The sequence below is a fragment of the Phascolarctos cinereus genome, unplaced genomic scaffold (assembly GCF_003287225.1).
Source record: "Phascolarctos cinereus isolate Bilbo 61053 unplaced genomic scaffold, phaCin_HiC Scaffold_7;HRSCAF=346, whole genome shotgun sequence".
Lineage (NCBI taxonomy): Eukaryota > Metazoa > Chordata > Mammalia > Diprotodontia > Phascolarctidae > Phascolarctos > Phascolarctos cinereus.
This window is the reverse complement of record NW_027556180.1, coordinates 21463989-21477919: the sequence shown is the minus strand read 5'-3', so window position 1 is coordinate 21477919 and position 13931 is coordinate 21463989. Positions and strand designations below refer to the sequence as shown.

Sequence of the window (13931 nt, the reverse complement as noted above, 5' to 3'; positions counted from 1 at the left end):
GGCCGATGCAAGCCCGACACCCAGGAACCATTTCAAATACAGAAAACCTATTAAATGTCTAACTTGGGCATGAGCCTGCTCTCCTAATGGGCATTAGGCTAAGAAATCTCAGCTCTGCGAGGGCACACACTTCCACATTTCCACTTTACACCAAGAAGACAGATTCATTTGGCTGATAAACTGCTTTACCAGATGAGTTTTCCATCTCATTTCACATTCGGGAACACTACGCCTTTCCGCTGTTATCTCACCTATTTGCTGGAAGGGGTACCCCATCATCCTGGGTCCTGCCAGCTTTCCTAAAGCCTGTGATCCTGCCCTCATGCCCCAAAGCTGTAAAAGCCAATTGAGGGGATCTGCTGGGCTCCCCACTTCACACGAGTAAAGGAGCTCACCTGCCTGGACCCAAAGCGTACCTTCAAAAGGCAATGCCGGAGTGGAAAAGTAAACACACAAACATGGAAATGTCATACAGCTAGCAGAAAAGTGACTACCAGAGGGCTTCAGGGCCTCGAACTCTGGTGCAAGGCACAGAGACGGCTGTCTAGGCTCCCCTGGATTAACCCGATCCACAGTCATGAGGTCAGACTCAAACAGAAGCAGGGCCACTAACCCTCACTTGAAGCTCCCCAACTTAGAAAACCACGTGTCACGATTATCTGTGCTCTACTGTTATTTTTATTTATTTCGTTAAATGTTTCCCAATAACATTTTGGTCAGATTAGGCTGCACTGAGGAGGGCTATGGGCCAGGGCTATGAGTCAGGCACTTGACACCTCCAATCTGGAGGTGGGGGCCAACAAAGGAAAATGGGGGATTCAGAGAGAGACAGAAGACACAAAAAACGAGAAATCTACTCCAGTCAATTTCTGTGTAAGGAAAATAATAAGAATGGATCTGCAAATTACAACCCAATGATCCTGCTGATTTATTTCTATGACCTTTATACACCTGTTTGACACAAAATATACTGTGAAATGGAAGAAAGAGGGGTGAACATCTGGAGTCAAATCCCAGCTCTATTACTTATCATATGACTTTGGGCAAGTCCCCCGTTCCCTCATCTGTAAAATGAAGGGATTGGCCTAGGTGACCTCAAAGATCCCGCCCGCTCTAGCCCACGAGCCAACGAAGGTCTGAGAATACCGTAGGTTCACAGGAATAGAGCCCCGAGCCAGTGGCCAGAGAACCAGGCTCTATCTCCAACAGTGCCTGCAAACACGGCATTCGGACAGCCACCGAAGTAGCTGTCTTAACACCCTCATGGACGGTGAATATGGTAACTACATCATTCAGATACTGCCAAAAACCAGAAGACCCAACTAAAAAATATTCCCTAATAAAAACCCAGTCTCTGGCTTTCTTTTAATGATCAAGGAAAAATGTGTTAGAAAATTAGCAATGAACAAGGAAGGAAAAACCTCCCTAATAAAATTTCTGGTAAAAGACTGCTTTGAGCTTCTACCCGTCTCCATCCCCAAGAGGGCAGGGACAGAATGACAGTAATTAAGTAAATCCATGCACATTCGCACAAAGCCTAACTCCCTCTTTTTCCCTCTGCCTTCCTTTCTCTCATTCACAGCAGTTTTCAGACTCCTCCAGGGAGAAGTCTGTCCGTCTTTACTCCCCAGCCGGAGCATCAGTCTCTCAGCACAGCTGAGTAGCTTATAGCGGGCAGCCTTTGCTTTCTACCCATCACCCAAGAGAGTTGAGAGGCATTTTTCTCATCACGACGACTCCTCTCGTGCTGACTTTTCTGACATTCTAACAAACTAAACAAGTTTGCTAGGGCGTCAGGCACAGGCTGGAGGCCGTGGCCGCTGAAGGCCCTTCCGGCTCCAAGATTCTGGCTGGACTTCACACAAACAGCATTTCCTGACGCTTCCTTCTCTAAGACTACTGCCTGGAAGCTACTTCGCATGCATCCTGCAATGATGTTCCTATGGAACATGTCGCCTCCTCATTAGGATGTGAACTCCTTGCGGGCCAGGAGGCTTTCACCTCTGTCCTTGAACTTCATGATGCAGGGGAGAGCCAGGGAAACCACCTGGCTAGCCGCCTCGGTCAATTCACTTAAACTCTCACTGATCTAGGCAACTCTTTAGGCCATGAGCTCCAGAGAAGGTGCCTTGGACTTGAGCACATATATGTAGCAGAAGTGTTTTCTTGGACCAATGGACAGAAGCAGGGTTAAGCCCTCTGTAAAGACCTGAAGGCTCTGGGAAGATGCCGCCTATGATCCTCATCATCCAAAAGAAGACCCCAGAGCCCTGGATTCAAATCCCACAGGACGTTGAGCTAGTCCCCCCACAATCTCACCAGGTCCCAGTTTCCTCCATAATAACACGGCACCAGACTATGTGGCCTCTGAGCTCTACAACCCGATGATTCCTCCATGGCAATGAATAAGAGGGGAAATTAATGTTCTAACACAGTTCCCTTAGAAGGGAATGGATCCCCCCCCCAATCTACGCTAGTCAGATGTCGAAGGATAGCAAGTCCAAGTCAACACTATTATTTTTAAACCTTTAATACATGCATATACTCACAAGTCTAAATCTTCTCATGGAGAGAGAGAGAGAGAGAGAGAGAGAGAGAGAGAGAGAGAGAACTGGACCAGCTGATCTCTAACTCTGATCCTTCCAACCCTAACATTCTGTGTTCTAAGATGTGTACACTCCACGTTCTAACATTCTATGTTCTAAGGTCTGCACACCCCATGTTCTAACATTCTAGGTTCTAAGATATGTATGCTCCATGTTCTAACATTCTAGGTTCTCAGGTTTCTTCCAGCACTGATATTCTATGATTCTAGGCCATCTGTGTGGATTGGGAAGGGGAGTGGTCTAGTTGGTAACCTTATTTATTACGAAAAGTCACTGCTAGGAGGCTTCAGTTCCTTGGACTCAATTTTAAGGGTGTGTGTGTGTGTGTGTGTGTGTGTGTGTGTGTGTGTGTGTGTGAAGGGTGTTTTTCCCCCCTTTTGCCTTCAATGGATTAACCTCAATTGAGATCCCACTAAGTGACCAATGGTGTTGTATAAACACTTGGGAGGCAGAGAGTAGGGTGAAAAGAGAGAACAAGGAATCAAGCCTATTTCTGAGTGATGAAAAGAACAAAATAAAACAAACAAAAAAAACCTGAAAACAAAGCCAGCGAAGCCTTGAGTCCTAAACTTGTGTTTGGATAAAAAAAAAACCACCGTACAAGGCCAGGATGGAGAGGTATGGCTCAGCAATAATAAAAATCTAGTGGTTTGACTGGACTGCCAAGTCAAGATGAGTCAACAAAAACACCAATACATTCAGTCTGCAGGAATAAAATAAGAATAAAATAAAATAAAATAAGTTCCCCCTCACCAGAGCTTTCAAGCCTAGCCCAGACACTACTGCCATGTATTCTGCAGAGAATGGATTCCTATCTGGGTGCAGCTTGGCCACAGTGACTTCTCAGGGCCCTCAGAACCTGTCATTTTGCTATTCGGTGATATTATTTAAAAAGAGAAAACACCCTTTTTTAACCTTTTCTCTTTAGTCAATACACAAGATTTCAGGAGGCCCTGATTTCCTCTCTCACATCCGTCTGTGTCCGTCTGTGTTCAGTTTTTTGATTAAAGTTCCCTTTGGACCACCTGAAGTCCAAAACCTGTTTTTTCTTGGCTGTTCCAGAAACAAATGCCAAGGAGACTAGTCAAACAGGTGCTGCTTTCTCTGCCATCTACAGAGGTGAGAAGGTCCTGGTTCAGAGATGGCCAGATCTAAAAATATTGACAGGAAAATTAATATGGAGATAAGTAAACAAACAAACAAGGATGTCTGGGAAAGGACAGCTGCCTTCCTCGGCATTTCATTCTGGAGACTAAGATAATCCCATAATCAGGAAGCACCAGAAAACTCTGGGAAAAAAACCATCAGAAACCCAACGTCGTCATGCAATTTGGTTATAAGCAGCCTCCAAAATTAGAGCCAACCAAGGAGGGATGTTTTTGTCTTTATAATAGAATTAAAAATGGAAAGAGTGAAGTACGCATCCAAAAAGGCACATTCAGGGATTGTTTTTTATATTCTTCTATGCATAATGAGAAGCCAGCTCATCCTGACTGTTGTGAAGGAATGGTTGGGCAGGAAAATCACATAGTGGCTTTGGAGTCAAGAGACCAGAGTTCAAATGTCACCTCTGATGATCACCACCTCTCACGTGCCTTTGGACAGACTGCTCAGCCTCCCTGGCTCTCAGTCTTCTTATCCACCACAGAAGGATGCTGGACTAGCTAACCTCCAAGATCCCTTCTATTCCTTCTGGCTCGAGGGCTAACTGGCCGGTGGCACGATACTTCTTGGCCTCTCATGACCAAAGCATCCTTCAGCGGCAGTCTTCTCCTCCCTATATTAGGTTTTTCCATTTCACCACTACCGAGAAAGAAGAAATCTGAGACGAGAGCAACATCACTGGCTGGGATACATAAAACCAGAACTTGGGTCATGGAAACACCTTCCCCTGACTCCTAACTATCCTCTTTCGAGGGCTCTGCCTCCTCACTCCTTTCCTTTACACTCAACTCCATGCAAACCACTGCCTTGAGGGTCAAGAGACCCACATGCTAGTCTGAGTCTGCACATGACTGGCTGTGCGAATTAGCTGCACCTCAACTTCCTCACCTGTAAAACACTGGGGCTGCCTTCAATGCTAGCTAAGTTGCTTCCAGATTTCACAATGTGTGATTTTGCACAACTGTATGACACCTGTCACTAAATGGAGAATCAGTGATAATGTAGCTGTGGAATCTACCTGTATCATCAATTCTTGGAGTTTGGTTTTCAGGGATACATACAGAAAAGGTTTTGCTTAATGGAGGTGAAAAGAGTACTGATGTAGAAACCCATCTCAGCACCAGTGTTCATTTCCTACTCGCTCCCCTTTGATACTACAAAATTCATGTTCTCTTCATCAGAAAATGAAGGGAGGGAAAAATAAGTAATTCTGGAAAACTTTTAGTAAAAGTACTAACTTCTTCATGGGTCACAAGAAGAGGCATTTCTCAAGCCTAAAAAAGTCAAAAAGTAGGAATGCTATTTGTCAGTTTTTGAATCCGTGAAATCCACATCTACCAAGGAATTTAATTTCTATTAATGAGAAGAGAAACATGCCAAGGGCTCTTCCAGGGATTGCCAATTTTAATGATCTAAGTGCATGAAAGGGATGCTTCAATATTTGCCAGCAAGACAAGCTTACATGAAATCTCTTTTTAATTGCGAGGAGTCAACTAAGCTGACCCACAATGAACAGGGTCATAACCTAGGGCTTCCGCCAGATAACTTTCATGAGATCAAACTTCCTCTACTCAATAGGTCAGAAAAATTCTCACCATTCCTAGTGACTGGAGGGCTTCTGGGGGGTGGGGAGGGAGTGCTGGGGAGAAAGGCAGAGTGAACTTTCTGGCAGCCTAGGGATGCGTTCTACCTAATTAAACATTAGAAAATGGCATTAGGGACACGGTACAAGAATCTGACAACAAGAAATTTCAACTACCCCACAATTATCTGCCTCCAGAAGCAGTGACAGAAGGTGCTGCCCACCCCAGAGACTCTACAGGCAGCCAGTAGCCAGAAGCCCCCCAACTCTACTACTCAGCTTTCTGGCTGGTGGGCTTGAAGCCATGTTGAAGCAGGTCATGGGAAGCAGTCACAAAAGGGAACAATCCCCTCAGTGGCAAATAACCAAATGAGCCATTTTGCCTAGGGCCTGGTCACCTGGAAGCATGTGATCTGGAAGGGGGTCTAGAAACTATTTCTGTATACTAGAGGTGAGAATGTATTAATTTTCTAGGTGAAACCCAGTCAATATATAGAATCACAGACCTTCAGAGTGGGAAGGGAGCCCATCAGCCATCTAGTCTAACCCACATTCAAAAAAGACATCCTAACATACCCTCTTGTCTCTAAGATCTAATACAGACTTCCCTTAGGAGGTTTAAAGCTTTTCACCACTTGTCTCCAAGCTACCTTTCCACACTTATTACACATGACTAGCCTTCCTGCACTCTATGATTCTGTCAGACCTGTCTCCTTGCTATGCCTTACACTGGAATCTCCATCTCTCATCTCCATATCCTTCTGATGTGAGGCCTTTTCTGATCCCTCCCCCTTCAAAATCATCTTGTACTTACTTATCACGTTTGTATTTACTTCTAAGTATAGCTACTGTCTCTCCCAATAAAGTACAAGATCCCTGAGGGCAAGAACTGCCCCATTTTTGTCCTCATAGGCCCAACACCTGGCACAATGTCTGCCACCTGAAAGGTGGTGGTCCAGCCTCTGCTCCAAGATCTTCAATGGAAGCTGACACGCCTACTCACCTCTCCACAGTCCCCAGAGGTGGATGGCTCTGAGACCTCTCTCCCATCCCACCTGCCCCCAGCTAACGCAGCATGCTAACTCGGGCATACGGTAGACTCCTCTTTCAAAGCCCTCAGCAGCTCCCTATTGTCTGCAAGAGCTGACCCAAACAAACTCCTCTAGCATGTAAGGGCCCTGCAGTCTGGCTTCCAGCCACCAGGCCAGGGAGAGTTCATAGCCCTCCTCTGCATGCACTCCACCATCCACCCAAGCTGGACTTGCTATGCCTGACCTCAAGAAGCTGCCTGTGGACATCTGTACAGTGCATGCTGCTGGGATACGCCTGGAACACACTCTCTGACCCCTGGCCACTCCCCCGCCCCACTGAGAATGTTCTCCCATCCCTTTGGAGGCAGCATGGCTCGTAGAGGAGCAACAGGCTGGATGTGGGACCAGAAGAACGGGCTTCAAATAATGGTTCTGCCACTTGCTGCCTCTGCCTGGTGCCCCTGGGCAAATCACCTCAGCTCTCTACACAGCAGCATCCTCAGGGGCTGGAAAATGAGCGAGGCACTCAAGAACTGTAAAGTCTTGTCCGATTCTAAATCCATGAGCCTGCTCAATGTTTCCTAAAGCATTGTCTGAATCCTTCCTTTGCCTGAATGGGAAGGAAGGGAGGAAGGGAGGGAGGGAGGGAGGAAGGGAGGAAGGGAGGAGGGAGGGAGGAAGGGAGGAAGGGAAGAAGGGAGGGAAGGAGGGAGGAAGGGAGGGAAGGAGGGAGGAGGGAGGGAGGGAGGAGGAGGAAGGGAGGAGGAAGGAAGGAAGGAAGGAGGAAAAGGAAGGAAGGAGGAGGAGGAGGGAGGGAAGGAAGGAAGGGAGGGAAGGAAGGAGGGAAGGAAGGAAGGAGGGAAGAAAGGAAATGAAAGAAGGGAGGAAGGAAGGAAGGAAGGGAGGGAGGGAGGGAGGGAGGAAGGAAGGAAGGAAGGAAGGAAGAAGGAAGGAAGGAAGGGAGGGAGGGAGGGAGGAAAGGAAGGACAGAGGTTACCTGGTTTGACTCCAGACACTCAGAGGGTCAGGGCCAATAACAGCACCACCACTGACAACGCAGAAGGGGCAAGCCCAACCATGCCAGTAAACTGACCCAATGGAACATCTCATACCACTCTACACTGGCTCCTTGCTCAGTGCTTGGCTCAATCTGAAATGTTAACATGAGGTCCACGGCTTGAAGTGACCCCATATCCTAGAGAGTGGATTCATCAATTTCAGAACTGAAATGTACATACGCTTAGATTGGTAACAGGCCACTAGGGGCGCCACAGTGAACACAGCAGCTGGCCTGGTGTCAGAAGGACCCAAGTTCAAACCTGACCTCAGCCACTTACTGGCTATGTGACCCTGGGCAAGTCACTTTAACCTGTTATTAGCTACTGATATTATCATCACTGTTGTCCTTGGATGGCAACACATCAACTTTAAGTAAAGGTAAGGAGTTCTGAGGTATGTGTGTGTGTGTACTGACAAAATATAAGTTCATTGAGGGTGGAGAGTGTCTCATTTCTGTTCTTGTATTCTAGTCCCTAGCACATAGTAGGCACTTAATAAGCAGTTACTGATTTCACTGGCTGATAGGCAGAAGGCTAGGAGGAGCAGGGATGCAGAAAGAAGATGATTTGGGGGGGGGTAGACAATAGACGACACCAGGGGTTCTGTAGAAGGAGCCCTGGACTCAGGGTTGGGAGACCAGAACTTAAGTCCCAGATTTGCCACGGACCAGCTGTGACCACGACCACGCCAGGCTTCAGGCTCATCTGCAAAACAGGGAGTTTGGAGCAGTGATCTCCGAGCCCCTTCCAAAGCTCTATGATTACCCATGGCTATGGGCTACCAAGGCGGGGGGGGGGGGGGGGGGAGTGGCCAGAAAGCTCTGCATTAGGCAACTGCTGAAGTGAATGCATGAGCAAATCCATATAGCAGCCCTACCAAGTTGCCAAATACAGATCTACCCAGAAAGGTCTGTGGGTACAGCCCTCCTCCAGCCACAGTCATCGAAGAAGGACGGGCAGAAATGAATGGGCCTTCCGGGGTGTCGAATCTCACCTCTTTATTTTACAAACAAAACAAGGTCTCAACAGCCAAGGGATACAAAAAAGCCTGATTTCATCACAACCATGCTAAGTCACACAGCAAGGTCAGTACCAACAAGGCACCAGAATGAAGTGCAGACTGCCAGGACTGGGTCTTATCTGGAAATTCAGGGGCCACAAGCAGAAATTTCTAAAGGCCCTTTCTTGTGTTCTGCCAGTTCCCAAGCAGCTGTCTGGCCGGCCCCACTTGGCGCCCCACCGTTGTGTGAGTGCTATTCGTGCTTGGCGAGAGGGGATACCGAGCCAGCTCGCAGGGGCTTTCTTAGACTCAAGAGTAGAATCATTGCTTTTGTGCTCAGCCTGCCCCGACCTGGGCCAGCAAACACAACCCTACGAGTAACTATCAGAAGCAAACAGGCACCTCCTGAGACCTGGAAGGTTCAGCCAAGGTCAGTACTGCCCATAAATGAAGCATTTTTTATGAAATAACACACAAGTTTATTTGTTGCTAGTAAGCAAATGTTCCTTGTTGAATAAGTAAGTAAAAGTAGTAATACCTCAGTCCAATGACTTCTAGGTAGACTGTTGGGCTTTTCAGCATCATTAGTCTCTGGGAGCCCATACCTTAGAAGGGATATGTAAGCAGCAGCTGCATCTATCTGTCTATCCATCTATCTATCTACCCATCTATATCTATCATTCATATCTATCTTTCATCTATATCTACCTATCATCTATATCTATCAATCTATTTTTCTATTTCTATGTCTAGCACAGAAGCAATGTTTTCAGGGAACACAACCGTGGTTTTTGGGACATGTGTGCAATTCATGATCATAGAATACCAAAGAAAACAAAATGGAAAATGCTTACTAAGAGGCAAAAGCTTACCAAGGCTATTGGACACCAGCACCGCAACACCCTCACCGTATGGAGGGGGCAGAGAGATGGACTTACCCAAGGTCACAGAACTAGAGCTTGTTCTAAGAGACACATTTTTATCAATGACTCTGGTTTTGAATTCCTGCAGTCCGCACCCCTAACTCCTCTCAAAGAGCCAGCCTTTATAATAAAAAACAAACTGAGAGAAAAGGAAAAAACAAGGTTTGCCAAAACTAACCAATGTATCAAAAGAGTCACATGCAAGATTCCACCCCGGGGGTCTCCCACTTCCGCAAAGAAAACAGAGAGGGGGAGAACGACTGCTTGCATCTCTTCTCTGGGGCTAATCCTAAATACCATAATTTCTAGCATTCAATTTCAACTGCAACACTGTTCTTCCCATTTACAGGATTATAGGCCCTGGATATGCCGCTTTCCTGGCTCGGTGTATGGGGCTTCAAAGTTTGGGAAGAGATTTGCATAGATGATCTCATTCTCACAGCCCAGCAAGGCAGGTATTCTTATCCTTATTTTACAGAAGAAAAGACTAAGGCTAGTGACTAAGGAGGGACTCAAGCTGACTGTAAGTTCTATCCCCCAAGAAGCTGCTTCTTGGAAAGGTAAAATCACCTGTCAAGCTCTGAGGCAAAGGTAAGACCCAGACTATGGGCATTCACTTCCCTAACTGATCAAGGTCAGTTTCTTAGAGGAGTGGGTGGGAAGGAGGGGCTTCCTCGGGAGCTCTTGGCACCCTACCAAATGCTCTCACTTGCACATTCATCGCAATATACAAAAGTGGCTACTTTGGCGGCCCTTTGACAAGGTGGCCACCAGAGGCATGGAGGGAGCCTGGGGATGCACGGGGCCTCAATGTCGCTGGTCAGAGATCCTCAATACCTTCAGAACTCTGACCCCTGGGCGCCCGTCAGTCTGTTAACCAACAAGGGCTACAGAGGATCCACAGGGCTCTAGAGAGTGCCTTGGTGTAGAAGGATGTAAGACAAAGAAAGATTCATTTCATCTTCCCATCACCCCATGGGATGCTTAGCTTGAGTCTAAAGGGGAGGGGAAAGTACCACCGAAGGCAGAATGAAAACATGACAAGTCTACAGAGAGTGTGGCCCAGCAGCAAAGAGCTACAGAGATGCAACTTTCCCGGCATCTCTGATGGAAGCGCCCACACCAGCCACAGAAACAGCAGAAAAGTCTACCCTGAATAATGATTGATAGGGTGCTCTGGGGAGGACCGGTGGGGGCAGGTCTGAGCACGCAAGGACGCCTCAATCAACGCGTCAGTGCCCACGAGACAGAGCCGATCCAGCACAATCTATCCACAGTTTTCCATCGTCCTGCTAACAAGGCGAGACAAGGCTGTAATGAAATGATGCCCACAAGCGGGTTACGAAGCGGTCAGCATCTCCACCATAAACTCGACCCTGCCCGGTTTGTGAGGCCAATGGAAAACTCACTCCGGCAGAACCACCAGGCACAAGAGGCGGCCAGCCAAATGGTGCTTCTCTAAAACACTCCAACAAAGGATGGAGGCAGCTTGATGTTTACATTTCCTTGTGCCTTGTGTTTTTGGAGCCGAGCCCTGGGATTGGCTTAGGGTTTGGGGTTTTCTAAGCTCAATCTCTGAGCCAGCACTTGTCCGTGATAATGAATATTTATTCAGAAAACTGATTGCTGGGCAGAGCCAGAAGTGCTTTTTAAAAGACAACAAACCTTCGCAACACATGACTTTGGGCAACTGGCTTACGTATCAAAAAACCAGCTGGAGATTTTTTGAGATTTGTTTGGATACCTAAAAACTGGATGCGAAATTTACCTGGAGGGGCAAGGAAAGGGACTGGGCCAGAAACTCTGTCCACCAACATGGATCATCTCCTTCTCTGCACCCCAGAGTCTGCGGGAGACGCCCTGAGCGCTCATTAAGCACCTACTGTGTGCCAGGCACCATACGTACAAGGCTCTAGCACTACAAGTACAAGGAATAAAACAATCCCTATTCACAAGGAACTTACATTTTAATAGGGGTGAACAATTACATATACAAACATATGCAACACAAATACCAAATGAATAAATGCACATATATTTAAAGTAGTTAAGATACAAGATAGTTTGGGAGGGAGGGCATGAGTAGCTGGGGTCCTGCAGAAGAACAAAGGGCCTCTAAGCGATGGAGGGAAGGAGCACATTGCAGGCCTCCTGGGGGAACAGCCCCTGCAAAGATGGGACACGGAGGGTCATGAACAGGGAATGGAGAAATGGCCAAAGTGGCTGCATTTCCCACTGCGGTTTGAGAAGCAATGTCCAGTGAGGCTAGAAACAGAAAGTCCTGTTTGTTCGTTTGTTTAAGCCAGAATCTAAAGCAAACAGGAAAAAAGCTATCAGATATCCTGACGTTTTATCTAATTGTTTAATTATTCTGTGAACACTGACTGCAAGCAAAGAATGATACGAGTGACAGCACAGTCATCCCTGCCTCGAGAGCCAAATTAAGGAACACCACCCCCCATATGGCAAAGTGGCTTACACTGGATGTGTCCAAATGCACCTCAACCCCACCAGGCCAAGCCAAGGGGATTCCCTCTGCGCGTGCGTGGCCTGTCTCACTTAGAGAAGCTCAAGGGTGCCACTCCAGTGCTGGAAATGGATGAGGAGCCCCTACTCCAGCTGTCAGGGGAACAGCACTCGGGATGAAGCCAGTCAAAGGGGGTCTCGGGCTGTGGCGGGGTTTCTCATTCTAGACCAGACTGGACCAGCGAGGTCAGGGAGACACGCCCAAGGCCATCCCACAAATTTGAACTCAGGCAGTACGACCCAGTGGGAAGGGTAATGGGTTCACAAGCAGAGGCCCTGGTTCTGATCCCGACCCCACCACTTACTCCCGGGACTCGGGCTACATCCTTCCACTTGTCTGAGCCTCCGTTTCTTTCATGCGATAGGACTTTGGGCCTTTGAGGTCCCTGACAGCCCTAACTCCATGATCCCAGGCCTCCAAGCTACCATCCTCCCAAGACAGAGACTTGGGAACCAAATGTTCCTCACTAGAGCAGCGAGTCCAAGGACTGGTCATTTTATCTTTGCATCCCTGTGGCCTGCGAGCTCATGGCAGCCAAGAAAGGAATCCCCACTGGACGCACCCAACAAGGCTTTCTCCAGCCTCTGCCTGAAGACCTACATCACTCTCGGCCCCCCTTCCACTTTGGGGCAACTCTGTCAGGACACTTTTTTTTTCTGACTTTGAGCCTAAATTTGCTCTTTTTGCAACTTCTACCCATAGTTCCTGGCTCTTTTCCTCTGGTCCCAAAGTCTCAGCCCCTGCTGTATGTGACAGCCCTTGAAATACCTGAAGACTGCTATCATGTCCCCCTGAGCCTTCTCTTCTCAAGTTGCATCTCCCGACTCCTCCCAACAACCTTCACTGATGCAGCAAACTCCCAGTAAGGAAACTCCATCCACCGATGCACACCAGCACGTCCTTGGCAGCTTCCTGTTGTGTAGAGCTGCCTCCAGGCACTAGGACCCTGGAGAGGTGACAGGGTCACTGGCTCACAGGAGGCATTTAATAAATGCTTGTCTGAATAGAAGCGAATGCGCCCACTTTCTCATCAATGGTCCTTTGCTACGGCCCTGGCATGGACATTTTTTTTCAAAAGAGCATTTGTTTTATACTTTATTTGATTTACAGAGCTCTGTAAATAAAAACAATTTTTTCGGTCTCACCTTCACTTTCTGACATGTGAGAAACATGACAGATGAGAGGCGTGCAGGAAATGCTACTTGGTTCACGTCCCAGGGATCCCATTTCCCAAGAACGCTGAGTGTGCGATTCCAAGAGCCCGGCCACTGCCGGGGGGGAGGAGCACGCCACACTATTTATGATGCTTTTAGCAAGACTTCAGCGGGCATAAATTTGGGCAACACACAGAGCCCCCTTTGAGGCATCTCCATATATCAGTCCCCTGCCTTCTGGGGCGGGGACAATTTTTATCCATCATAAAAATAAGGAAAGAAGTTGCTATTTCTCACTGGCCCCACGTGCATCTCATTACCGAAGGGAAGGCGAGGTGAGGGTCTGCTGCGACCCTCGACGTGGTGGCAGGGAAGGCAGGCTGCTCTGAAGAACTAATCCAACCCTCCTTCTCTGGGCACGCCATGACACTGAATTTAGCACGCAATGACTTAGAATAAATTTTTACTACAAGCAAACGATATATGTCATTTATCCAATAGAAAGCACTTAGAAAACACATTCATTATACCCTCAGGCTCTGACATAACAATGAAATATTTTTCTTTCAAATCAAACACAGACATTGAGCACAGAATTATACCTCTCAGGAAATTCAGTTCTGATCCAACAAAAGAATGAGAATCTATACTCAGCTGTCTTTTCACAGCTAACCCAAGAATGACATTTTCACATTTCTTTTTCTGACCGCCCCATTCAGGCCCCACACCTATCTTGACCTTTTACCTCCTCTCCCAACGAGCCTCTAGGGAAAGTGCTGAAAATGATGAGGAATAACAGAAGACAGAACGGAGAAACAGGAATGAGCTCAAGAACTAAAGAGCACCTCAGAGGCAATCTAATGGAGCTTCCTCACGTGACAGAGAG

General features: G+C 47.4%; 1 protein-coding gene across 4 annotated transcripts in view; it reads right to left on the bottom strand.

Moving 5' to 3' along the window:
- PPM1L (protein phosphatase, Mg2+/Mn2+ dependent 1L) overlaps positions 1–13931 on the bottom strand; it is a 307428-nt gene that overhangs the window by 163045 nt on the left and 130452 nt on the right. The gene's annotated exons all lie outside the window — the stretch shown is intronic.